The following is a 26,195-nucleotide window of genomic DNA, read 5'->3' as shown; positions in this document are numbered from 1 at the left end:
TTGAAGAAAACATTTTCATGAATATTTCATGAGAGTTATGTTCTTTGTCAAAATATGTATTTTCTACTGTCTACTATCAACTTTGACTAAAAATTATGGCTGGTGGGTCTTACTCACTGTACCCAGGTGACTGGGTAGGGTAGGTAGGTGGTATTTCAGGTTTTATCTGTGGATTCTTGCCATCCTCAGGGTTGTGCTAGACTATGGCCAATTAAGACAGCTGGACATATTACAGACATACCTCAGATATATTACAGGTTCGGCTCCAGACTACCACAATAAAGTGAATATTGAAATAAAGTGAGTCAAATAACTTTTGGTTTCCAGTGCATATAAAAGTTATGTTTATATTGTAGTCTATTAAGTGTGCAATAGCATCATATCTAAAAAATCCTTAATGTACATACCTTATGTAAAAAATACTGCTAAAAAATGCTAACAATCATCTGAGTTTTCTGCAAGCTGTAATTTTGTCAGTGGAGGGTCTTGCCTCGATGTTGATGATTGCTGACTGATCAGGGTGGTGATTGCTGAAGATTGGGGTCACTGTGGCAATTTATTAAAGTAAAACAACAATGAAGTTTTCCACATCAACTGCCTCTTCCTTTCATGAATGATTTTTGTGTTTATGCGGTGTTCTTTGATAGCATTTTACCCACAGTAGAACTTCCTTCAGAATTGGAGTCAGTCCTCTCAAACCCTGCCACTGCTTTATCAACTACGTTTATGTAATATTCTAATTCCTTTGTTGGCATTTTAACAATCATCACAGCATCTTCACCAAGAATAGATTCCATCTCAGTAAACCACTTTATTTGCTCATCCATGAAAAGCAACTCCTATTCTGTTGTAGTTTTATCATGAGATTGCAGCAATTCAGTCACATCTTCAGGCTCTGCTTTCAATTCTAATTCTCTTGCTTTTTCCATCACATCTGCAGCTACTTCACTGATGTCTTGAACCCCTCAAAGTCACCCATGAGGGTTGGAATCCATTTCTTCCAAACTCCTGTTAATGCTGGTATTTTGACTTCTTCCCATGAATCACAAATGTCTTTGATAGCATCTAGAATGGTGAATCCTTTACAGAAGTCTTTCAGTTTAGTTTGCCCAGAACCGTAAGAGGAATCACTGTATATGGCAGCTATAGCCTTACAAAATGTATTTCTTAAATAATAAGTGTTGAAAGTCAAAATGGGCTCCAGAAAGGATATTGTGTTATCCAGCATGATGACAGCATTCATCTTTGGTCCATCTCCATCAGAGCTCTTGGGTGAATGGCTGTGTTGTCATTGAACAGTCATATTTTGAAAGGAATCTTTTTTTTTTTCCTGTGCAGTAAGTCTCAACAGTGAGCTTAAAAGGTTCAGTAAACCATGTGCTATTATCCAGGCTTTGTTGTTCCATTGATAGAACACAGACAAAGTAGACTTAGCATAATTATAAAGGGCCCTAGGATTTCCAGAATGGTCAGGGAGCATTGGCTTCAACTTAAAGTCACCAGCTGCATTAACCCCTAACAAGAGAGTCCGCCTGTCTTTTGACGTTTTGAAGCCAAGCATTGATTTCTCTCTGGCTATGAAAGACCTAGGTAGCATGTTCTTCCAATAGAAGTCTGTTTTGTCTATATTGAAAATGTGTTGTTTATTGTAGCCACCTTCATTAGTTATCTTAAATCTTCTGGATGACTTGCTACAGCTTCTACATCAGCAATTGCTGCTTTACCTTGTACTTTTTATGTTAAGGAAAGGCTTCTTTCCTTAAATCTCATGAATCAGTCTCTGCTAGCTTCGGGCTTTCCTCCTGTAGTTTCCTCCCCTCTCTCAGCCTTCATAGAATTGAAGAGAATTAGGGCGCTGCTCTGAATTAGGCTTTGCCTTAAGAGAATGTTTGATCTTCTATTCAGACCACTAAAACTTTCTCCATGTGAGACATATGCTGTTTTGATTTTTCATTTGTATATTTACTGGAGTAGCATTTTTAATTTCCTTCAAGAACTTTTCATTTTTTTGATAGTAGAAATAATAATATATTTGTTTCAGGTGTACAACATAATGGTTCAACAATTATATACCTTATGAAATACCACAATAATTAGTTCCCTCTGTTGTCATATAAAGTTTTTAAAATATTAACAGATTATGCTGTCCTTTTCATCCTTATGACTTACTCACAACTGGAAGTTTGTACCTCTTTATCCCTTTCATGCTTTTTCACATATCCCCTCCCCCTCGCCTTTGCATCCACCAGCTTGTTCTCTGTATTTATGAGTCTGTTTCAGTTTTGATCATTGGTTGGTTCATTTTTTTTTTTTTTTAGATTCCACATAAAACTGAAATCATACAGTATTTGTCTTTCTCTGACTTACTTCACTTAGCATGATTCCCTCTAGGTCCATCCATGTTGCCATAAATGGCAAAATGTCATTCTTTTTTATGACTAATAAACATTGTGTGTGTGTATGTGTATGTATATGCATGGCACATCTTATTTATCCAGTTCATCTCTAGGTGAACACTTAGATTGCTTCCTTATCTTGGCTATTGTAAATAATGCTGTACTAAACATATAGGTTCATATATCTTCTAATTTGTGTTTGTGTTTTCTTCAGGTAAATATCCAAAGTGGAATTACTGTATGGGATGGTATTTCTGTTTTTAATTCCTTAATCATGCTGTTTGCCATAATTTACACTCCCTCCAACAGTGCATGAGGGGTCCCTTTTCTCCATATTCTGCCAATATTTGTTATTTTTTATCTTTTTGTTACTAGCTATTCTAACTGATATGAGGTGATACCTCTTTGTGGTTTTGATTTGCATTCCCCTCATGATTAGTGATGTTGAGTATCTTTTCATATGTCTGTTTGCCATCTGTATGTCTTTGGAAAAATTCCAAAGAAGTCTTCTGCCCATTTTTTAATTAGATTATTTTTTGGTATGCTGTATGAGTTGTTTATGTAATTTAGATATTAACACCCTATCAAATATATCATTTGCAAATATCTTCTCATTTTGTTGATGGTTTCCTTCACCATGCAAAAGATTTTTAGTTTGATGTTGTCCCATTTGTTTTTTGTTTAATTTTGTTTCCCTTGCCTGGGAAGACATGTCTAGAAAAATATTGCTAAGGTCAGTGTCCAAGACTGGCTCTGTTTTCTTTTAGGAGTTTTACGGTTTCCAGTCTTACACTTAGGTCTTCGATCCATTTTGAGTTTATATTGTATATGGTTTTGTTCTTTTCCATGTAGATGTCCAGTTTTTCTAATACCAGTTGTTGAAGAGACTCTTTTTCCCATTGTTTATTCTTGCCTCCTTTGTCATAGATTAATTGACCATACAATCTAGACCACTGATGATAGATTAATTGATCTGGGCTCTCTATTCTGTTCCATTGATCTGTGTGTCTTTTCTTGTGCCAGTACCATACTGTTTTCTAGTATAGTTTGAGATCAAGGAGTGTGATATCTCCAGCTTTGTTCTCCTTTCTCAAGGTACTTTGGCTATTTGGGGTCTTTGTGGTTTCATACAAATTTTAGGGTTATTTGTTTTAGTTCTGTGCAAAATGCCATGAGTATATTGATAGAAATTGCATTGAATCTGTAGATTGCTTTGGGTAGTCTGAACATATTTACAATATTCTTCCAATCCATGAGCACAGTATAGATTTACATTTATTTCTGTCATCTTCAATGCCTTATACTTTTCAGAGTATAAGTCTTTCCCTCCTTGGTTAAATTTATTCCCGGGTCTTTTATTCTTTCTGCTGCAGTTGTACATGGGAATTTTTCCTTAATTTATCTTTTTGCTGGTTCATTATTAGTATGTAGAAATGCAACAGATTTTTGTATATTGATTTTGTATCCCACAACTTAATTAATTTATTCTAACAGTTTTTTTGGTGGAGTCTTTAGAAGTTGCTGTATATAGTATCATGTCCTCTGCATATAGTGAGTTTTATTACTTTTTGACCAATTTGGATGCCTTGCATTTCTTCTCTGACTGGACTTCCATTACTGTGTTGACTCAAAGTGATGAGAATGGGCATTCTTGTCTTGTTTCTAATTTTAGAGGAGGAGCTTTCAGCCTTTCACTATTGAATATGCTATTGGCTGTGGGTTTGTTACATAAGACCATTATTATGTTGAGGTATGTCCTAACAATAGCCACTTTTTTGAAAGCTTTTATCATGAATAGATGTTGAATGTTGTCAAATGCTTTCACTGCATATATTAAGATAAATATATGGATTTTATCTTTTATTTAATGTGGTTTATTGCATTGAATGATTTGTGGACATGAACCATTCTTCCATCTCTGGAATAATTCCCACTTGATGGTGGTGAACGATCCTTTTAATGTATTTTTGAATTCAGTTTGCTAATATTTTGTGGAGGAATTTTGCATCTATTTTCAGGGATATTGGTCTATAATTTTCTTTCTTTTTAATGTCTTTATCTGGTTTTGGTATTGGGGTTATTCTGGCCTCAAAGAATGAATTAGGAAGCATTCATTCATCTTCTAGTTTTAGGACTGTTTTTAGTAAAATAAGTAATAGCTCTTCCTTAAATATTTGGTAGAATTATCCCGTGAAGCCATCAATAATGTTTGTTGGGAGTTTGTTTAATTAGCAGTTCAATTTTGTTAGTAGTAATTGGTCTATTCAGATTGTCTTCTATCTTCCTGATTCAGTCTTGGTTAATTGTAGGTTTCTAAGCATTTATCCATTTTTTATAGGTTTAATTTATTGGCATATAATTATTTGTAGCAGTCTCTTATAGTCTTCTGTATTTCTGTGGTGTGATTTGTAAATTCACTTTCATTTCTGATTTTATTGAGTTCTTTTTTTTAATCTTTATTAGTCTGGACAAAGCTTTGTCAATTTTGTTTATCTTTTCAAAGAACTAGCTCTTAGTTTCATTGATTTTTTTTTCTGTTGCCTTTTTAGTATCTATTTCGTTTATTTCCACTCTTATCTTTTTTATTTCCCTATATCTATTTTGGGCTTTGTTCATTGTTTTTTAATTCTTTTAGGTATATAATCAAATTGTTTATTTGACATATTTCTTGTTTCTTGAGGTATTGCGTTAAACTAGCCTTTTAAAACTGCTTTTGTTGAATCCTAAATATTTTGAGCTGTTGTGATTCTGATTTCATTTGTTGCCATGTATTTTATTTCCTCTTTGACCCATTGGCTGGTTAGTAGCATGTTTAGCCTCCACTTGTTTGTGTTTTATGTTTTTCTTGTTTTATAGTTTTCTGTGATTTCTATAGTTTTATGGTTTCTATAGATTTGTTTTTGTTGTTGTTGTTTTGTTTTTTCTTTAACAAATATTGTATATTTTCAGTCATGCACATATTCATGTACAGTTGGACAAGATTTTCCTTGTAGTTCATCCTACTTGATACATACTATTTCTTTCTATTATTTTTTTATTTTGGTATCATTAATCTACAATTACATGAGGAACATTATGTTTACTAAACTCCCCCCATCACCAAGACCCCCCCACATGCCCCATTACAGTCTCTGTCCATCAGCATAGTAAGATGCTATAGAGTCACTACTTGTCTTCTCTGTGTTGTACAGCCCTCCCTGTTCCCTCCTCTCATTATACATGCTAATCATAATGCCCCCTTTCTTTCTTCCCCCCTCTTATCTCTCCCTTCCCACCCATCCTCCCCAGTCCCTTTCTCTTTGGTAACTGTTAGTCCATTCTTGGATTCTGTGAGTCTGCTGCTGTTTTGCTCCTTCAGTTTTTTCTTTGTTCTTATATTCCAAAGAGGAGTTAAATCATTTGATACTTGTCTTTCTCCGCCTGGCTTATTTCACTGAGCATAATACCCTCTAGCTCCATCCATGTTGTTGCAAATGGTAGGATTTGTCTTCTTCTTATGGCTGAATAATATTCCATTGTATATATGTACCACATCTTCTTTATCCATGCATCTACTAATGAACACTTAGGTTGCTTCCAATGCTTGGCTATTGTAAAGAGTGCTGTGATAAACATAGGGGTGCATATGTCTTTTTCAAACTGGGCTGCTGCATTCTTAGGGTAAATTCCTAGAAGTGGAATTCCTGGGTCAAATAGTATTTCTATTTTAAGCTTTTTGAGGAACCTCCATACTACTTTTCACAATGGATGAACTAGTTTACATTCCCACCAGCAGTGTAGGAGGGTTCCCCTGCCTCCACAACCTCGGCAACATTTGTTGTTGTTTGTCTTCTGGATGGTGGTGATCCTTACTGGTGTAAGGTAATATCTCACTGTGGTTTTCATTTGCATTTCTCTGATCACTAGCGATGTGGAGCATCTTTTCATGTGTCTGTTGGCCATCTGAATTTCTTCTTTGGAGAACTGTCTGTTCAGCTCCTCTGCCCATTTTTTTATTGGATTATTTGCTTTTTGTTTGTTGAGGTGCGTGAGCTCTTTATATATTTTGGATGTCAGCCCTTTATCGGATCTGTCATTTATGAATATATTCTCCCATACTGTAGGATGCCTTTTTGTTCTATGTGGTGTCTTTTGCTGTGCAGAAGCTTTTCAGCTTGATATAGTCCCACTTGTTCATTTTTGCTTTTCTTTCCCTTGCTCGGGGAGATATGTTCATGAAGCATTTGTTCATGTTTATGTCCAAGAGATTTTTGTCTTATGTTTTTTTCTAAGAGTTTTATGGTTTCATGACTTACATTCAGGTCTTTGATCCATTTCGAATTTACTTTTGTGTATGGGGTTAGACAGTGATCCAGTTTCATTCTCTTACATGTAGCTGTCCAGTTTTGCCAACACCAGCTGTTGAAGAGGATGTCATTTCCCCATTGTATGTCCATGGCTCCTTTATCGTATATTAATTCACCATATATGTTTGCGTTAATATCTGGACTCTTTATCCTGTTTCACTGGTCTGTGGCTCTGTTCTTGTGCCAGTACCAAATTGTCTTGATTACTGTGGCTTTGTAGTAGAGTTTGAAGTTGGAAAGTGAGATCCCCCGACTTTTTTCTTCCTTCTCAGGATTGCTTTGTCTATTTGGAGTCTCTTGTGGTTCCATATGAATTTTAAAACTGTTTGTTCCAGTTCATTGAAGAATGCTGTTGGTATTTTGATAGGGATTGCATTGAATCTGCAGATTGCTTTAGGCAGGATGGCCATTTTGACAATATTAATTCTTCCTAGCCAAGAGCATGGTATGAGTTTCCATTTGTTAGTGTCCTTTTTAATTTCTCTTAAGAGTGTCTTGTAGTTTTCAGGGTATAGGTCTTTCACATCCTTGGTTAGGTTTATTCCTAGGTATTTTATTCTTTTTGATGCACTTGTGAATGGAATTGTTTTCCTGATTTCTCTTTCTGCTAGTTCACTGTTAGTGTATGGGACAGCAACAGATTTCTGTGTATTAATTTTATATCCTGCAACTTTGTTGAATTCAGATATTTGTCATAGTAATTTTGGAGTGGAGTCTTTAGGGTTTTTTATGTACAATATCATGTCATCTGCAAATAGTGACAGTTTGACTTCTTCCTTACCAATCTGGATGCCTTGTTTTTCTTTCTTTGGTCTGATTGCCGTGCCCAGGACCTCCAGTACTATGTTGAATAGCAGTGTGGAGAGTGGGCAGCTGTATCTTCTTCCCAATCTTAGAGGAAAGGCTTTCAGCTTCTCACTGTTAAATATAATGTTGGTTCTGGGTTTGTTGTATATGGCCTTTATTATGTTGAGGTACTTGTCCTCTATGCCCATTTTGTTGGGCGTTTTTATCATGAATGGATGTTGAATTTTGTCGAATGCTTTTTCAGCATCTATGGAGATGATCATGTGGTTTTTGTACTTCTTTTTATTGATGTGGTGGATGATGTCGATGGATTTTCAAATGTTGTACTATCCTTGCATCCCTGAGATGAATTCCACTTGATCATGCTGTATGATCTTCTTGATGTATTTTTGAATTCGTTTTGCTAATATTTTGTTGAGTGTTTTTGTATCTATGTTCATCAGGGTTATTGGTCTGTCATTTTCTTTTTTTCTGGGGTCTTTGCCTGGTTTTGGTTTTAGAGTGATGCTGGCTTCATAGAATGAATTTGGAAGTATTCCCTCCTCTTCTATTTTTTGGAAAACTTTAAGGAGAATGGCTATTATGTCTTCTCTATATGTCTGATAAAATTCAGTGGTAAATCCGTCTGGCCCGGGGGTTTTGTTCTTAGTAGTTTTTTTATTACCTCTTCAATTTCTTTGCTGGTAATTGGTCTGTTTAGATGTTTTGTTTCTTCCTTGGTCAGTCTTGGAAGGTTGTATTTTTCTTGGAAGTTGTCCATTTCTTCTAGATTTTCCAGTTTCTTAGCATATAGATTCTCATAGTATTCTCTGATAATTCTTTGTATTGCTGTGGGGTCCATCGTGATTTTTCCTTTCTCATTTCTGATTCTGTTTATGTGTGTAGATTCTCTTTTTCTCTTAATAAGTCTGGCTGGGAGCTTATCTATTTTGTTTATTTTCTCAAGGAACCAGCTCTTGGTTTCATTGATTTTTTTTCTATTGTTTTATTCTCCTCAATTTTATTTATTTCTTCTCTGATCTTTATTATGTCCCTCCTTCTGCTGACTTTGGGCCTCATTTGTTCTTCTTTTTCCAATCTCAATAATTGTGACTTTAGACTATTCATGTGGGATCGTTCTTCCTTCTTTACATAGGCCTGGATTGCTGTATACTTTCCTCTTGAAGTGCCTTTGCTGCATCCCACAGAAGTTGGGGCTTTGTGCTTTTGTTGTCATTTGTCTCCATATATTGCTTGATCTGTATTTTAATTTGGTCATTGATTCATTGATTATTTAGGAGCATGTTGTTAAGCCTCCATGTGTTTGTGAGTCTTTTTGTTTTCTTTGCACATTTGTAGTTTTATACCTTTGTAATCTGCAAAGTTGGTTGGTAGAATTTTAATCTTTTGGAATTTACTGGGGCTCTTTTTGTGGCCCAGTATGTGGTCTATTCTGGTAAATGTTCCATGTGCACTTGAGAAGAATGTATCCTGGTGCTTTTGGTTGTAGAGTTCTGTAGATGTTTATTATGTCCATCTGTTCTTGTGTGTTGTTCAGGGCCTCTGTGTCCTTACTTATTTTTTGTCTCGTGGATCTGTCCTTTGCAATGAGTGGTGTGTTGATGTCTCCTAGAATGAATGCATTGCATTCTCTTTCCTCCTTTAATTCTGTTAGTGTTTGTTTCACATATGTTGGTGCTCCTGTATTTGGTGTATATATATTTACAATGGTTATATCCTCTTGTTGGACTGACCCCTTTTCCATTATGTAATGTCCTTTATCTCTTGTTACTTTCTTTGTTTTGATGTCTATTTTGTCTGATACAAGTACTGCAACACCTTCTTTTTTCTCCCTATTATTTGCATGAAATATCTTTTTCCATCCCTTGACTTTTAGTCTGTGTGTGTCTTTGGGTTTGAGGTGGGTCTCTTTTAAGCAGCATATAGATGAGTTATGCTTTTTTATCCATTCTATTACTCTGTGTCTTTTGATTGGTGCATTCAGTCCCTTTATATTTAGGGTGATTATTGAAAGATATGTACTTATTGCCATTGCAGGCTTTAGATTCATGATTACCAAAGGTTCAAGGGTAGCTTCTTTACTATCTAACTGTCTAACGTAACTCGCTTATTAAGCTATTATAAACACAGTTTTATGATTCTTTATTTCTCTCCCTTCTTATTCCCCCTCTTCCATTCTTTATATGTTAGGTTTTTTATTCAGTACTTTTTTGTGTTTCCTCTGCTTTTGTGAGTAGTTGATTTATTTTTTGCCTTACTTAGTATTTGCTTGGTCTGCTTTCTTTGCTGTGATTTTATTTTCTCTGGTGACATCTGTTTAGCCTTAGGAGTGCTCCCATCTAGGGCATCCCCTCTAAAATATCCTGTAGAGGTGGTTTGTGGGATGCAAATTCCCTCAACTTTTGTTTGTCTGGAAACTGTTTAATCCCTCCTTCATATTTAAATGATATTTGTGCTGTATACAGTTTTCTTGGTTCACGGCCCTTCTGTTTCATTACATCAAATATATCATACCATTGTCTTCTGGCTTGTAAGGTTTCTGTTGAGATGTCTGATGATATCCTGGTGGATTTTCCTTTTTAGGTAACCTTTTTTCTCTCTCTGGCTGCCTTTAATACTCTGTCTTTGTCCTTGATCTTTGCCATTTTAATTATTATGTGTCTTGGTGTTGTCCTCCTTAGGTCCCTTGTGTTGGGAGATTTGTGGGCTTCCATGGTCTGAGAGACCATTTCCTTCCCCTGTTTGGGGAAGTTTTCAGCAATTATTTCTTCAAAGACACTTCTATCCCTTTCTCTCTCTCTTCTTCTTGTTCTTCTGGTGCTCCTATAATGCGAATATTATTCCGTTTGGATTGGTCACACAGTTCTCTTAACTTTGTTTATTCCTGGAGATCCTTTTATCTCTCTCTGCCTCAGCTTCTCTTTATTCCTGTTCTCTGATTTCTGTTCCATTAACAGCCTCTTGCCTCTCATCCAGTCTGCTCTTAAGTCCTTCCAGAGACAGTTTTATTTCTGTATTCTCTCTCCAAACTTGATCTTTTAGTTCTTGGATATTTCTCTTCAGGTCTTTCAGCATGGTTATGACCTTTATTTTGAATTGTTTTTCAGGACGATTGGTTAAATCTATCTCCCCAGGCCCTCTCTCAGGGGTTGTCTGGATGATTCTGGACTGCACCAAATTCTTCTGCCTTTTCATGGTGATAGAGGTAGTCCTAGGCAGGTAGCATGTGTGTTAGCTGGGAGAATAATGTCCCTTCTTTCTTGCTGGTCACCTTGCCCTTCTCTGCTGCCTGTGCCTGTTACCCGCACACTGAGGACACTCTCCGGGTTAATTCCCTGACCTATGGCAAGCGGGGCAGCCCAGAGCCCTGTGGGTAGAGACAGACGCACCCGGTGTCCTCTCCTGTGAGAACGGCACCCCTTTTCACCCTACCCCGGCTTCCTCTGCCTGTGCAGGGCAGCTGCTCACCGGCGGTGGCTTTTGGATCTGGCCCTGGTGGCTGCACGCTGGGAGGAGGCTCTGGGCAGGTTCTCTGGGTACAGCCGCTCCCAGCCTGCTCTGCCAGGGCTGCACGGCAGGGGGAATCAACTGCAGGCTGTTTTTCGCCGTGAGTGTCTTCAGAGCTGCATTGCCCCCCAGTTGATTAGGTTGCCTGAAGTTCCCCGGGATTCCCAGCTGCTGGGCTGACTGTGCTGGGATGCTTCCATCCAGCAGTGAAGCCCCTGTCCCTTTAAGACTTTCAAAAAGTGCTCACTTTTCTTTTGTCTCAGGGGAGCCGGCTATGGGGACCTGCTTGCAGATTTTACTCTTCTGTTTCCCTTATATCCAGCATACCATGCAATATGTATCTGTGCTCATGGTGCGGATTAGTAGCGCTGGTTATTTAGCAGTCCTGGGCTTCCACTCCCTTCCCGCTCCAACTCCATTCCTCCCGCCTGTGACCTGGGGTGGGGGGAGTGCTTGGGTCCTGCTGCGTTGCAGCTTGTATCTTACCCCCTCCATGAGAAGCTGTGTTCTGGCAGATGTAGATATGTAGATGTAGCCTGGCTGTTGTACTGTATCCTATGGTCTCTCTGTTAGGCGTAGTTTTATTTGTTGTATTTTCAAAAATATATATGGTTTTGGGAGGAGATTTCTGCTGCCCTACTCATGCCGCCGTCTTCCCAAAATTCTCTATAGATTTCTTATAGTTTTCTATATGATTTATACTTTTATATTGTTGTATTTGGAAAAGATATATGATAAATGTATGATATGATTTCAGTCTCCTTAACTTTATTGGTACTTCTTTGTGGCCTAAAAAGTGACATGTTTTGGAGAATGTTGCATGTACACTTGAAAAGAATATGTATTCTGCTGTTTTGGGATGGAATGTATAAATCTTAGTCCATCTGGTATAATGTGTCATTCAAAGCTACTGTTTCCTTACTGATTTTCTTTCTAGATGATCTACCCATTGCTGTAAATGGGACGTTAAATTCCCCTAATATTACTGTATTACTGTGAATTTCTTCCTTTATTCATCTGTTAATATTTGCTTTATATACTTAGGTACACCTCTGTTGGGTGCATAAATATTCACAATTGTTACATCCTCTTTTTTTAATTGATCACTTTTTTGTTATGTTGTATCTTTATTGTTACAGTCTTAAATTCAATCTTGTCTCATATAAGCATTGCTACCCAGCTTTTTTCCCTTCTTTTTGCATGAAATACCATTTTACATCCCTTCACAGTCTATGTGTGTCTTTAGGTCTGAAGTGAATCTCTTTTAGACAGTATATAGGTGGATCTTGTTTTTTAATCCATTCAGTCACTGTGTATCTTATGTTTGGGGCATTTAGTCTATTTGTGTTTAAAATAATTATTAGTAGGTATTACTCATTGCCATCTTGTTAATTGTTTTTTTGGTTGTTTTTGTAGTTCTGTTTTTTTCTTCTCTTGGTTCTTCCCTGGTTATTTGATGACATTCTTTGGTTATATGCTTGGATTCCTTTATTTTTGTATATCTAGTATAGTATATTGGTTTGTGTTTAATATGAGGTTTATGTATAACATTCTATGTATGTACCAGTCTATATTAAACTGATGATTGTTTAAATTTGAAACATTCTAAAAGCATTACATTTTTACTCCACCTTCTACATTTTTTGTATATGAAGTCATAGTTTGCATGGTTTTATTTTGAGTATCCTTGACTAATTTTTGTATATGTAATTGTTTTAGTATTTTTGCTTTTTAACCTTCAAACTAGCTTTACAAGTGATTAATCTACTACCTTTACTGTATGTTTACTTTCACCAGTGAAATTTTTTCCTTTCATAATATTCTTATTTCCACTTACAGCCTTTTTCACTTAAAGAAGTCCCTTTAACATTTATTATAATGCTGGTTTAGTGGAGATGAACTGCTTTAATTTTTGTTGGTCTGAGAAAGTCTATCTCTCCTTCAATTTCTGAATGATAATCTTACTGGGTAGAAATTCTTGTTTGTAGGTTCTTTCCTTCAACACTTTGAGTATATCATGCCACTCCCTTCTGGCTTGCAAAGTTTCTGCTGAGCCTTATGGGATTTCTCTTGTGTATCTCTGTTGTCTTTTCTTTTGCTGTTTTTAAGGTTCTCTTTTTATCTTTAATTTTTTCCATTATAATTATTGTGTCTTGGTGTGACTCTCTCTGGGTTCATCTTTTTTGGGACACTCTATGTATCCTGTACCTGGATATCTGTTTTCTTCCCAGGTTGGGTAAGTTTTCAGCTATTATTTCTTCAAATAATTTTTCTGCTCCCATCTCTCTCTGTCTTTTCCTCTGAGACCCTTATATAATGTAAATGTTATTTTGCTTGATTTGTCCTATAGGTTGCTTGACCTCTCATCATTAATTTCTTTTTCTTTTTGTTCTAATTGTTTGTTTCCATTACCTTGTCTTCCAGATTGCTGATCTGTTCTGCTGCATCCTCTAATCTGCTGTTGATTCCCTCTAGTGTATTTTTCATTTCAGTTATTGTATTCTTCTGCTATGACTGGTTCTTTTATGTATTTTCTCTCTCTTTATTGAAGTCTGTTCTGAGTTCATCCACTCTTCTCAAAAGTCAAAAGTATTTTTTACTTTTTTATTAGGTAGATTGCCTAACTCCTCCATTTCATTTAGTTCTTTTTCTGAGGTTTTGGTTCTTTTAGTTTTTTTCTGAGATTTTGGTTCATTTAGTTCTTCTTCTTTCATTTGTAACATAGTCCTCTGTCTCCTTATTTTATCTGACTCTCTGTTTATTTCTGTGTATTAGGTAGGTCAGCTGCATCTCCTCATTTTGAAAGTGGTGGCTTTATGGTGTCCTGTGGTGCTTCATAACACAATCCCTCTAGGTTACCAAAACCAGGTGCTCCAGGGGTGTTGTGTATGGGCTGAATGCACCTCCCTGTTGTGTCTGGTCTATGACTGCTGTGGGCATGTCAATGGATAGGGCTGGTCCTAAGACTGGCTGTCAGCAGTAAGTGGCTGTGACTACTGTGGGTACAGTGGTGGACAGGGCTCTTTCCTGGAGTGGCTGGTTGAGAGGCCCAGCCGCACTTACTGTGGGCATGATAGTGGGCATGCCTCAGCCTGCCTTTCTCTAGTGTCAGTCCACAGCTATTGCCGGAGCACTGATGGGCAGGGCTTGCCCCCAGCATGGCTGTAGCTGCTGTGAGTGTCCTGGTAGGTGGAACTAGTTCCTCTACTCCTTGGACTAAGGATTTTTTCCTTTTCATTTATAACTTGGCTAACTGGCACAAGAGGTCTAGTTTTCAGCCTGTCATGGCTTTCTATATGCCTTCATCACTATGCCTAATCCTTTCTAGCTTTTGATTTAAATTCAGAGTATGTGATTCATACACTTGAACACTTGGAGGCCATTGAAGGGTTATTAATTAGCCTAATTCCAATATTGTTGTGTTTTGGAGTGGGGGTGCAAGGAGAGGGAGAGAGATGGGGGAATGACTGGTTAGTGGAGCAGTCTTAAACACATGCAATTTATCATTTAAGTTTGCCATCTTATATGGGTGTGGTTCATGGCATCCCAAAACAATTACAATAATATCAAAGAATCACTGATCACAGAGCACCATAACAAATGTAATCATAATAAAAAGTTTGAAATATTGCAAGATTTACCAAAATGTGGCACAGAGTCACGAAGTGAACAAACGTTGAAAAAATAGTGCTGATAGACTTGCTCAATACTGGATTGTCATAAACCTTCAATTTGTAAAAAACTGTAATACGTGTGAAACACAGTAAAGTCAAGCATAATAAAATGAGGTATGCCTATACTCTTATCCTGTTATCCAGTGTATATTGCTGTGCAGGCATAGTTTAATAATAGTAACAATAACATATCTAAGTCCTTTAATACTTCCATGGTGAGTATATTTTATTTCACAGAAGTGTTCAATTTTATGGAATATACTGGGAGGAAAAGATACTTTTCTTCAAAGCTGTGACTTGGTCTGTTTCGGTCTCCATAGTTCAAATATGCATAGAGATTTGTATGCAAATTGAAGAAATCTAGATTAGAAGTATGTCAGAGAAACAAGTCCCATCAAATGTTGCTTTGGCTTTTTTTCCCTTCTTTCACAGGTTTTCTGCCAGTGACAGGCTTTTTGTAAAGAGAAAGCTTTGATATATATATAGAGAAACATTTATGGAGATTCCTGGTGCATAGGGGAAGAGTGTTCCAGGCAGTAATATTATCCAATTGAGTGATATGGCTCTAGCTTCTTTGACATGACAAATGTAGCCAAGTACATTTGTGAGAACACACATAGGCATCCTGGTATGGTATACCATATTGTTCAGTCTCTCTGGAAGTCACAGTATTCTTGTAATCTCACCGTGGTATCATTTCTTTCAATCTTGTTGACCCTTAGATCTGCATATGCATTTTTATAAGAAGTATTGGGTATCCTTCAACAAGAGAGAATGGCTCCCTAAATATCAGGAGGAAATAGAGGGTACTTACTCTGATCCAGAAAGTATATTGGTACAAAAAAATTCTTCTCCATACTCCAGCTGTGGTTTCTGTTCTTTTTGTCTTCTCCAGCAGTTAATATGGATTTGAATTCCTGGAAAATCTACAGGAAAGAATACTTGACTGACAAACATTTGATCCTTTCGTGATTGTATGAGCTTGGCAAGACATTAACTTCTAAGTGCAGGGAACCATCACTTATTAATCTGCTTCAAGTGAGTCTGTTAAAGAAGATGTACTTTAGCCAATACTATTCTAGTCATCCATTGTTGATGTAAGAACTCCCAATAAATTTGTATGAATAGTAGAATGGTACAAAGAAATAAAGTAATACCAATTGCTGAGTGATTATTATGTTTCACAACGTTAAGTCATCGCTAATGACACTTCATATTTGCATGGGGTGGACATACAGTATAGATGTGTATTTTTGAATACTGATCTGAAATTGTCTCAGATTATTTCTTGAGAAATCTAGGCTTGAAATATCATGATTGTTTTTCCTGCATATTTCACATACACCCCAGCTGAATCAATTGCTAAACCTGTTCTAGTATTTCCTTTATATTAACTCTCAAGTCCATTCCTTTCCTTCAAGGTACATAGACTCTAGAGACCTACTGCCTGAATTTGAATTCCAGTTCAGCCATCTACAAATTATACAATCTTGGGCAAATACTTATCTTTTACTAAGAAATCTCAGCTTCTTTGTCTATAAAGTGAAGGTAATAATAATGCTTGCTTTGTAATGTTGTGCTTCTGTATATCCCTCAGAATATAGCCAATTTACTCTACACAAATTTGTTAAATGAATGAGTGCCTCTCTACGTAAATTGAGGAAAAAAAGGACTCAATTTAGTACTGTGACTCTGGGATTATTAACCAATGTTACTAAGACTTTTACTCTTCAGCCTTAAATGTTACCTGGTTTGGCATAATATTCTGCATGACTTTCAGTTTATCTTCTTTTCTTTTTTTTTTAACAGAGTCAATAGGACCGTCACAGCTGCAGCTGTTTTTATTGCTTACTTACTAGGTGTCCAGCACAGAGTTAGACATTATGGGAATATGGAAGAGTATATGCTGCACTTTCTGTAGTTAATAAGCTCAGCATCTAATTAGGGAGGCAGGAAACAAATCATATATTCATGAAAGGTTAAATAGCAATGCAAAAATGTCTGAAGGATACACAAGAAACTATTAAGACCAATTACTTGATTGAGGAAAGGGAGGCTTACTGTTTGTGGATACACTTTATCGTATATTGTTATTACTGTTTTTTACTGTTTGTTATTTTAATGAATTGATGTACAACAAATTCAGTATTAAAATATGTGTAAATATAGTTTATAGATAAATTCCACGTTTCTTGGGGCACAATATAAGTGCATTTCCGAGGAAGGAGTGAGTTCTGTTCATTCATTATTTATATGGAAAACCTTTGTGGAGCACTTCTCCAATACCATGAATGGAGCTAAACTTTGAGGATAAAAAGTACAAAAAGATCCTGCCTTTGTTCTAAGTCCTGTAGTAGGATGGGAAGACAAGCAAACAAATACAGTACAATTGGATGGGGCCATAATTAGGGTGTACACATGGTGAGCATGGGAACACATATGAGCCAAGATAGAATTTGAGAATCTTATTCATTAAATCACTTAGAATTCTGTGCTGGGTTCTGTACGGACTAAAGAGACTCTTCCTCTAAGAGTACATTAAAGAGTAGTGCAAGATGCTTCAGAAAGCCTGCATAAGCTAATAAGACATATTTTGTCCTGCTTTATCTAGTCTACATTATTTGTCTTAAGAAAAGCAATATCCCAGTTCTAGTATGGCCAGAATGTTTTGCACTGAAGTAGTTGCTTCTCTGTCTCATTGACCAGCTCAATTGTTCACCAGAGCAGTGTTGCCAAAGTCTTACAGCTGACTTTCCCCAAAGTCAGTGCTATCAGCTGATTTACCTCTGGGGTAGATGAAATACATAGATATTACAAATTCCAGGTTTGTTTCATATCTTGAATAATTCTGTTGATAGTTGTTGCAGCAAAAATGTTGGTATGACAAAAAAAAATTGAAGTCCTAGCCAAGGACTTACTTATTTTAGTCAATATAAGTACAGCAATGTTCTGTTATAGTGTGTTGCCACAAGATTTAACCTAAATGAATCTCTAAATATCTAGATACAGATTTTTTAATGTCTATTTTATGCTAGCTTTATTCTACTTATAAACTAGTCTGCTTTGACCTACTTATGCTGAAAATAAGAAATAACTATGGATTTTCTGTGGAGAATACCTGTGGGGAAATGATTTCTGAGATTTCTATAACCTAATTACAGTTCCCCTCTGAATGTGTACATTGAACATAATTGCCAGAATATTATACTTCTTTGAAGGAGAGGAGGATATGAGGTAGTTCAATTACGTAGTGGTTCACCATTGCAGATGAAGGTTCTAGTGGTTGCTTAGTGAGAAAATATCACAGAGGCTGGAAGTTGAAACTTGAAAGTAGTTGATTCAGTTTAATCCTCAGGTAGTGTAAATTTGTTATTATTGTTGATGATAATCTTCTGTACTCTTTCTACTAGAGTAAAACCAGAATGCAAAAGTTTAGTTTGGTGAATAAAAAAATGAAAACTTATCCAAACTGGTTTTAAGCATACAGTGAATTGTAGATAGACTTTAACACAAATCTGGCAATCTTCTATGTTTATGTAAATTACAGGAATAAGATTTGTGATTCTGTACATTTTATGCATGCATTTATATTTCATTAAATATCCATCAATGCTGTTATCTACAAAATAGGTAGACTAAAAGTTTTAGAGGTAAATTTCAATCTTAAAAATAGAAACTTTATCATAATAAATCTATAGTGCCCACTCTTAAGGATTGGAAAATGTCACAGGTCTTGGCAGGGATGTACAGAATATGGAACCCTTGTGCACTGTAGATGGGAATGCAAAATGGTGCAGCTGTTATGGAAAATAGTATGGATGTTCTTTGAAACATTAAAAATAATGTTTTTATGATGGATTGGATTAATGATGCAGCAATCCCAGTTCCACATATTTATCCAAAAGAATTGAAATCAGGATCTCAAAAAGAGATTTACCCTCCCATGAACTCCAGAACACCACTGTTCACAATAGCTAAGATGTGAAAACATGAATGTCTTTCAACACATAAATAGAATGAGATGTGGTATATATGTACAATGAAAAAGCAAGGAAATCTTGGGACATGCAACAACATGGATGAATCTTGAGGACATGCTAAGTAAACTAAGCCAGTCAGAGGAAAATACTGCATGTTTCCACATATATCAACTGTGTGAAATAGACTCCTAGAAGAGAGTAGAATAGTGATTGTCAGTGGCTTTATTCATAATAGCTAAAATGTGGAAACAGGCTAGATATCCCTCAGTTGGATGATAGATAAACAAATGGTGGTACGTTCATACAATGAAATACTTCTCAGCAGTAAAAAGGCATGAAGTACATAACAAAATATGGATGGATGAGTCATAGAAACAGCATGCTGAGTGAAAGAAGCCTTACACAAAAAAGTACATACTGCATCAATCCATTGATTTGAAGTCATAGTAAAAGCAAAACTAATCCATGATGGAAATAAGCCAGAAGCAAGAGTTGGTTCTGAGGGTTGGAAGTGGAAATAATATTGGGAACAGATATGAATGAATTTTCTAGAGTTAAAGTGATGTTCTGCATGGTGAGAGGATTTTGGATTGCTCAGGTGTATGCTTTTTTTGATGGGATTATGGAATAACACACTTAAGATTTCATTATATGTAAAATTTAACTCAAAAGAAAAAATTATAGACAAATATTGAACTCTAGTTGATATGGCAGAGTATTTGGGGGACAATGTACTGTTATCTGCAACTTTGAAATACATAAAAATGGCATGATGGATAGAAGGATTGGTTGGTTGACAGATATGTGTTAAAGCAAGTATAGTAGAATGTTAATTGTTGAATCTAGGTGGTGGCTAAGTCAGTATTCACTGTAAAATTCAACTTTTTGTATGTTTGAAAATTTCCATTAAATAGGGAAAATGCTTATAGTATACAGCTTAGAACAAAAAAAGGTCTCCAAAGCCATTTCCCAACCTAAAACCATAGCAGTCATTAAATACATGAGCTCAAGAGTCAGCCAGACCTGAATTCAATTCTGTGCTCTGCCACTTTCAAGCTGTATGACCATGGGATTTTCTTAACCTCCGCTTCCTTATTTATAAAATGTTGGTAATGAGATCCAGTATTAATCCAATCACTTAATAGTGGCCTGGTATTCCATTATTCTATTAAATATATATCTGACTTAAAGTAAAAATGTGTATCTCTGCCCATTAAATGTTTAAGTAGTGCAGGGAGGATACAGGGGACTGTGAGTAAACATGAAATGAACAGATCTCCCAATAATAGACACAGATGGTAATATCTGATAAATATTCATTTAATAAAAGGTTTGATTGAATTTTTAAATAAGATTTATCACCCAAATATTACAAAAGAGCTGCTTGTACAGAGCTTACTCCACCATATATTGGAGACCCCTACTAGTTATCCATGAGATGGTAATGAGGAAAAATGAAGTTAATAGTAAACTAAGGTAGGATGTTTGGTAACCAGAATTTAATAAGCACAGGAGAGAAGATGGAAGTGGAGAAGGTTTGGGAAAAAAAAAAAAAAAAAAGACTCGCTCTCAGATGTTGATAAGCCTGACTCCCTGTTACTCCCCTGAGTCTTGGCAAGATGGCACCTGGGTTGAGTTGGGTTCTCAGAAAGGGAAAAAAGTGAAATAAGTTTCTGCTACATTTTCCGAAATGACTAGCTTTGTGTAGGATGACTGGGAATGAATCCTTTGGGGATTTTGAGAGGAAGAAATAAGTCTTCCTGTCTTCTGCACTTGAGCTTAGGGACAAATGAGAGAGATGGAGAACAAAGTGTCTACTTTATTCATGACAAACACTGGAAGACAGGGCATGGCTCATATATGCAACCACAATGGACTTCTTAATATTTTACTCTTGGGGAAGATAAACTTATCAGTGTAGCAGGACAATTGAAGGTGTTAATAATATATATAAGAGAGTACCTGCACAGAAAACCAGATCTCAGAAAGCATTGAGCCAGGGATGCTCAGTTCCTTGTTTCCAACTCAACAATCGAGAAAGTCATTCCACCTCTCTGAGGAGGAGTGAGGGAAGAGTGTCCTTTTCATGTTTCCCTCTGGGGAACAGAGGGGGAAGTTCCTGTCTTCTGTGCACCCGTGAGGCATAGGGAATAAGGGTTACTTTTGCAGCTTTTTCTGGTGGGTCTTGACTTGATTATGTACTCGTCTGCTCCAGATCATTGGCTGGGGTTCAAGTCACAGGGTCTACCCTAGGCATGGAGTAAGTGCTTCTTAAATTATTAATTTCCCCTTAAAACTGCCTTGGGAGGTATGTAAGATATTTATTTTCCCCATTTCATAAATGAGATATTAAAAGTTGAGAGAGATTGAATGATTTATTGAATGTCAGGATTGGAACAGACTCCTGGGTAACGCTTTTATGCAAATTCATGAATTATTCATTCAATCTCCCACTGTCTCATTCACCACAGTTTTTTCACTTGTTCATTTCTGTATTAATCACTTTTTATGTATCAGACATGATACTACATGCTAGGTATATTTTTGTATGTACTTCAGTACAGAAACCTGTTGTATTAATGTTTGACCTTGAATATAGGTTATCATTTTCCAATACTTAATGATTTAAATTGTGCATTGATTTCATAATTGATTTCATGCTGTAAAGTGAGATTTCACTCTGATTTTTTATGATAACACTTCTGAGGAATGGAAACATCAAAATATAAAATTAACAAAGTTTGGAATAACAGGACATTACAGAAAAGAAAAACACCTCCCTAACATTTTTCAAACATGACCTCTGTTACTGTTTTCATGCAATTTTTACTGAAAACTAACATTGATTGGGTTTCTCCTATGTGCCAGGCTCTGTTTGAGGCCCTATCATGTTTTATTTAGTTCATCCTTAGAATCCTTATAATAATCTTCACACTGAGCAAAACTTTATTTCAATTCTTAAAGTTAATTGTAAACTTAAAGGAGAAAGAGGGAAGTTTATACTGATTGCTTTCCATGGAGGTAGACTAAATAGCTGACAAGTGACAACTTTTCTCTAGTCAAAACACAGCCACATTTCCTGAAAAAGGAAGCTTCCACTATTTTCATCTTCCTTTCCATTAACTCTTTAATCCATGGCAGCCTGGCCTCTTCTACCATTAATTTACCAAACCTACTTTTGGGAATATCACCAATGACCCCAGAAGCACCAAATCTCATAGGCAATTTCCTTAGATGTTTTAGTTGAGTGCTGATTTATGGAAATTGAAACCTTAATCCTTCTTTTCTTGAAATTCTTGTCTTCCCTTGTTTTAGATGAGAAGAATCACTACTCCTACTCCTACCTCTCTGGCTGCTTATTAGCAGAATTTTTCTGTGGTTTGCTTTCTATCCACCTAAATATTAATATTTCTCAAGATTGTTATTAGCTCATCCATACACCTTGCTTAATCTATAACTTAAATGCTAATGACTCCCAAGTCTAGACCCTTCATCAAAGAGAATATATGTTCATGTTTCAAAAATATTTGTTCATTATAAAAAACAGGAAAATGCAGATATATATAAAGGAGAAAAATTTAAATACTCCCATCAGCCAGAGATAACCATTGTTTCTTTTTCTTGTTTTATTTAAAAAATAATTTTTTGTCACTGTATGTTTTTACATAATTTTTAATCATGCTGTTTGCATACTATTTTAGTAATCCTGAAGCTGGCTTGCTTGCTTTTGCCTTGAAGTTCTAGTGAATTCAAATGAACTTTAGTCCACTCTAAAAGTAGATATTTGTAGGTTTTCTTCAAGGAATGCCATAAGAGTGTTAGAGTCCAGTCCATAACACTACATCTGAAAGTCGTCTTTAGAGCTCTTTCTTCTCACTGCTTTCCCTTCCCTTCTTCCTCTTTGGTACCAAACAGCCCACAAATGGCCCTTTGCCCAAATGTTCTCCACAGAGCACTCGCTCTTGCGTTGTTTTTGTATTTTTCTACAAATGAGTAGTTCACCTAGCACACCACCTAAGTCTTGGGAATAAAAGACTCCAACTTGTTACAGTACTGTCTTGCTTATTTCTCTTAATATTATATTTTAAAATGTCTTCATAAACATAATTCTTGGGCAATTTTTCTAAATTACCAAGTTAGTCATGTAACTTCCCAGCTTATTAAAATCTTCCATAGGCCACTCCATCCCCATGGCTCCCATTGCCTCAGTGGTAAATTTCAAACTTTTAGCAGAGAACGTAAAGGCCTTCACAGCAGGTATAAAATTGTGCCTAGTGCTTAGCACATGGTTGCATAGTATGGATTACATTTTTCCTTCAATGACCTAGTCCTTGTCCATCTCTGTGGTGGTATTTCCTGTCACTCCCTCCTGACCTCTGTACTCCGGTAGTTCTGAACTACTTTTGATTTTAGAGAAGGTGCTGTTTTTCTTGACTCCAGTAGCTCTGGAATACTTTTCAGATGCTTTCCCCTTTCCTCGAGTCCTGCTACCTGTCCCACTGCATTAACACACTCCAATTTGATTCAGCTGAAATGTTAGTATTCCCAGAAAGCCTTCCTCTGTTGCTAGCTGCTTGCAGTATTTTAGTGGACTACCATGCAGTTATAAAATTATGATTGTTAAGTATTATAATAACAGAATTGCTTATAATGTTAAACAACAAAAAAGCTATATGCAGAATTATATTGATAGTATCTTAACTGTGTAAAGAAGACCAGGCAATACATCAGAATGTTATAGGAGATTATATGTGGATAGTGTGATATTGAGTGATTTAATTTTTAAAATGCTTTTTACATGTTTCAAAAAAATTAGACAGTAATCATGTTTTACTTTTTTAATAAGGAGCCTTGTACACCTCACCCAAGAGAATATTTAAGGACTGCATCTTGCTCATATTTCTATTTCTAGCAGCAACTCACTCAGGTCCTGGCAGAGAGTAGGAACAGACAAATTAAAAAGGAAGAGAAACTTATTTCCTTTTGAGATTTGCTTAAGTAAACTTAGGTCCGCCTAAAAGTTTGGGTAGTAAAGTTGGTCTTATGTGACTTAGTCTTTTATTAAACTGTTTAATGCTGAGACAAGAAACTAATAAGAGGATGATTTCACGTTGAAAGATTGGTTGGTTATAGACAAAGCACTGCATATTAGTTCCAAATGCAGGAAGAATCTGTTAAGGAAAGTCATGTTATGTGAGCTAAGATTAATTGGTTTCACTGACAAGAGTATTGGTCTGGTCATTAACGGTGGTGATGGCTGAAAGGAGATGACTGTCAAATTTAGAGAATCATGACAGGAAAGGAGAGCCCAGTTTTAAAAATGTAATCTTGTTGCTTTCATTGCTATGGGAGAAGACATGACTGATCATCCAGATTTAATTTTAAATCACATCTAAAACACTTTTATTGATAGCCATTTTACACTATTAAAGCCCCATGGCATTTGTTGCACTTTGATTCCATTCCAAATTGTAAGACAAGCCATGTCCATTTTATTATTTTAACTTAAAAATTTGTTAGACAAGTACTATATTAACTTATCATCACTGTAAAATATTCAGAAGTCTATAGAGTAATATTTGAGTCTTTCCCCACTGCCTGCCCACCCATACCTGATCCTATTTCCCAAATGCCATATTGTTCTAAGTTGTAGCCATTGTTAAGTTTGGTGTGTATCCTTCCAAATGGTTCCCTACATAAACATATATGCAAATCAAATTTATACCTCTGTCTATCTATTCATGCTCCCCCCCTTTTTTTCTCTCCAACACCCACACGTACATACATACATACATATATATATACACATACAGGTATCTGTATGTGTATGTATGTCCCTCACAAATGGAATATTTTATACATAGTGTTCTGCAAGTTAGTTTTATTGTTTAACAGTTTTTTTCCATGTTATGCAAACAAACAGACCTACCTTGCTTTTTTCTAACTACTGCCTATTCATACTATCAGTGTGTCACAATTTACTTAATTGAAAGACAGTACGTTTTGTTGTTGCTGCTGTTTGCTTGTTTTTTCCTATAGTCATTGCTGCAGTGAGCACTTGTAAAATGCCTCTTTGGATATAAGAGCAAACATTTGTAAATAAGATAAAACCTTAAGAGTGGAATTGCTGGGCACAAGGGTATGCTCACTTTTAACCTTAATAGGTACTACCAGATTGCCCTCCAAGATCATGCCCCAACCAGTAGTATATGAAAATATTCATTTCTGTACAACTTGGCCAACTGTAGATGTTATATTTCTGCTAATTAGATGCAGAGAAAAGATAGGATACTTTTTTGTTGTAGTTTGCATTTCCTTTGAGCATATTTTCTTAGGTTTAGTTTGCCAGGTGTGTTTCTTCTTAGAATGCTTGTCCATGTAGTTTGTTCATTTTTTTTCTGATGAGCTGTTTTTTTCTCATTAATTTGTAGTAATTTGTGATTCATTTTTGAAGATATTAAGCTTTAGTTTAACTGTGAGATGTATGTTGAAAATAATTTGCCCAGATTGCCACTTGTCTTTTATTTCAACATTTTAAGTACTCTATTTCACTTTCTTCTTGCCTGCATGATTTCAGACAAGAATTCCACTATAATTTTATCTTGGTTCCTCTCATGCAAACCCCACAGCTTCTTTCAAGATTCGTGTTTGTTTTTCTGTATTTTGACTATGATATGCCTAGATTTTTTGGTGTTTATTGTGCTTGGTGTTTTCTGAATTTCATGAATTAGTGGTTTGATATCTGTCATTAATTTTCTATAGTTCTCAGCCATTATTCAAATATCTTATGCCCTATTCTCTTTTCTTCTTCTTGGATTCCAGTTATATGTATGTTAAATCTTTTAGTTGTCTTACAGGCTTGGGTATTCTGTTCTGTGTATTTTTTTTTTCATTTATTTTTTCCCCTTTGCATATCAGTTTGAAAAGCTTCTGTTGATAGACCTCTACTCGAACTGATTACTTCCATGGTCATGACCAGACTACTGATGAGCCTATTAAAGGCATTCTTTATTTCTATTACAGACCTTTTGATTTCTAGCATTTCCTTTCGACTGTTTTTTAGAGTCTGTATCTCTCTGTTTATATGGCCTGCCAGTTCCTTAATGTTGTCTGCATTTTTCCACCAGAGCTCTTAATGTATTAATAATTATTTTAAATTTCCTGATAATCTCAGAAATTGGGTCTTATCTTAGTCTGGTTCTGCTGATTGCTTAATCTTTTAACACTGTGCCTTTTTCTTGTAACTGTTTTCTGTTGAAATAGAAAATGAAGTAAAAAAGGTGAAGTAATTAGGCATGGTGTAGTTTTGACAGGTAGGTTGTTCATATTTTGCCACTTCTGCTATAGTTATTACTATATTCAAGTTGCCTACCTATTTGTGAATGACTTAATTTAAATTTCCTTAGAAAACAATTGATTTAATTTAAAATTTGAAATTAGTTGGCATAAAATTATATATAGTTATATTAAATTATGTATAATTTT

At 35.9% G+C, this 26,195-nt stretch overlaps 1 protein-coding gene across 14 annotated transcripts in view; it reads left to right on the top strand.

Moving 5' to 3' along the window:
- ERVFC1 (Endogenous retrovirus group FC1 Env polyprotein) overlaps positions 1 to 26,195 on the top strand; it is a 435,581-nt gene that overhangs the window by 30,938 nt on the left and 378,448 nt on the right. The window contains exon 3 of one of the 14 annotated variants that reach the window (XR_005057379.2): positions 15,626 to 25,217. The exons of the other annotated variants lie outside the window; for them this stretch is intronic. The gene's annotated coding sequence lies outside the window, so the exon portion shown is untranslated. Of the gene's footprint in view, positions 1 to 15,625; positions 25,218 to 26,195 lie in introns of those variants that run through there. 14 annotated transcript variants of the gene reach the window in all.

The sequence above is a fragment of the Manis javanica genome, chromosome X (assembly GCF_040802235.1).
Source record: "Manis javanica isolate MJ-LG chromosome X, MJ_LKY, whole genome shotgun sequence".
NCBI classification, from domain to species: domain Eukaryota; kingdom Metazoa; phylum Chordata; class Mammalia; order Pholidota; family Manidae; genus Manis; species Manis javanica.
The sequence above is the reverse complement of the archived record's forward strand: the minus strand, read 5'-3'. Positions and strand labels throughout refer to the sequence as shown.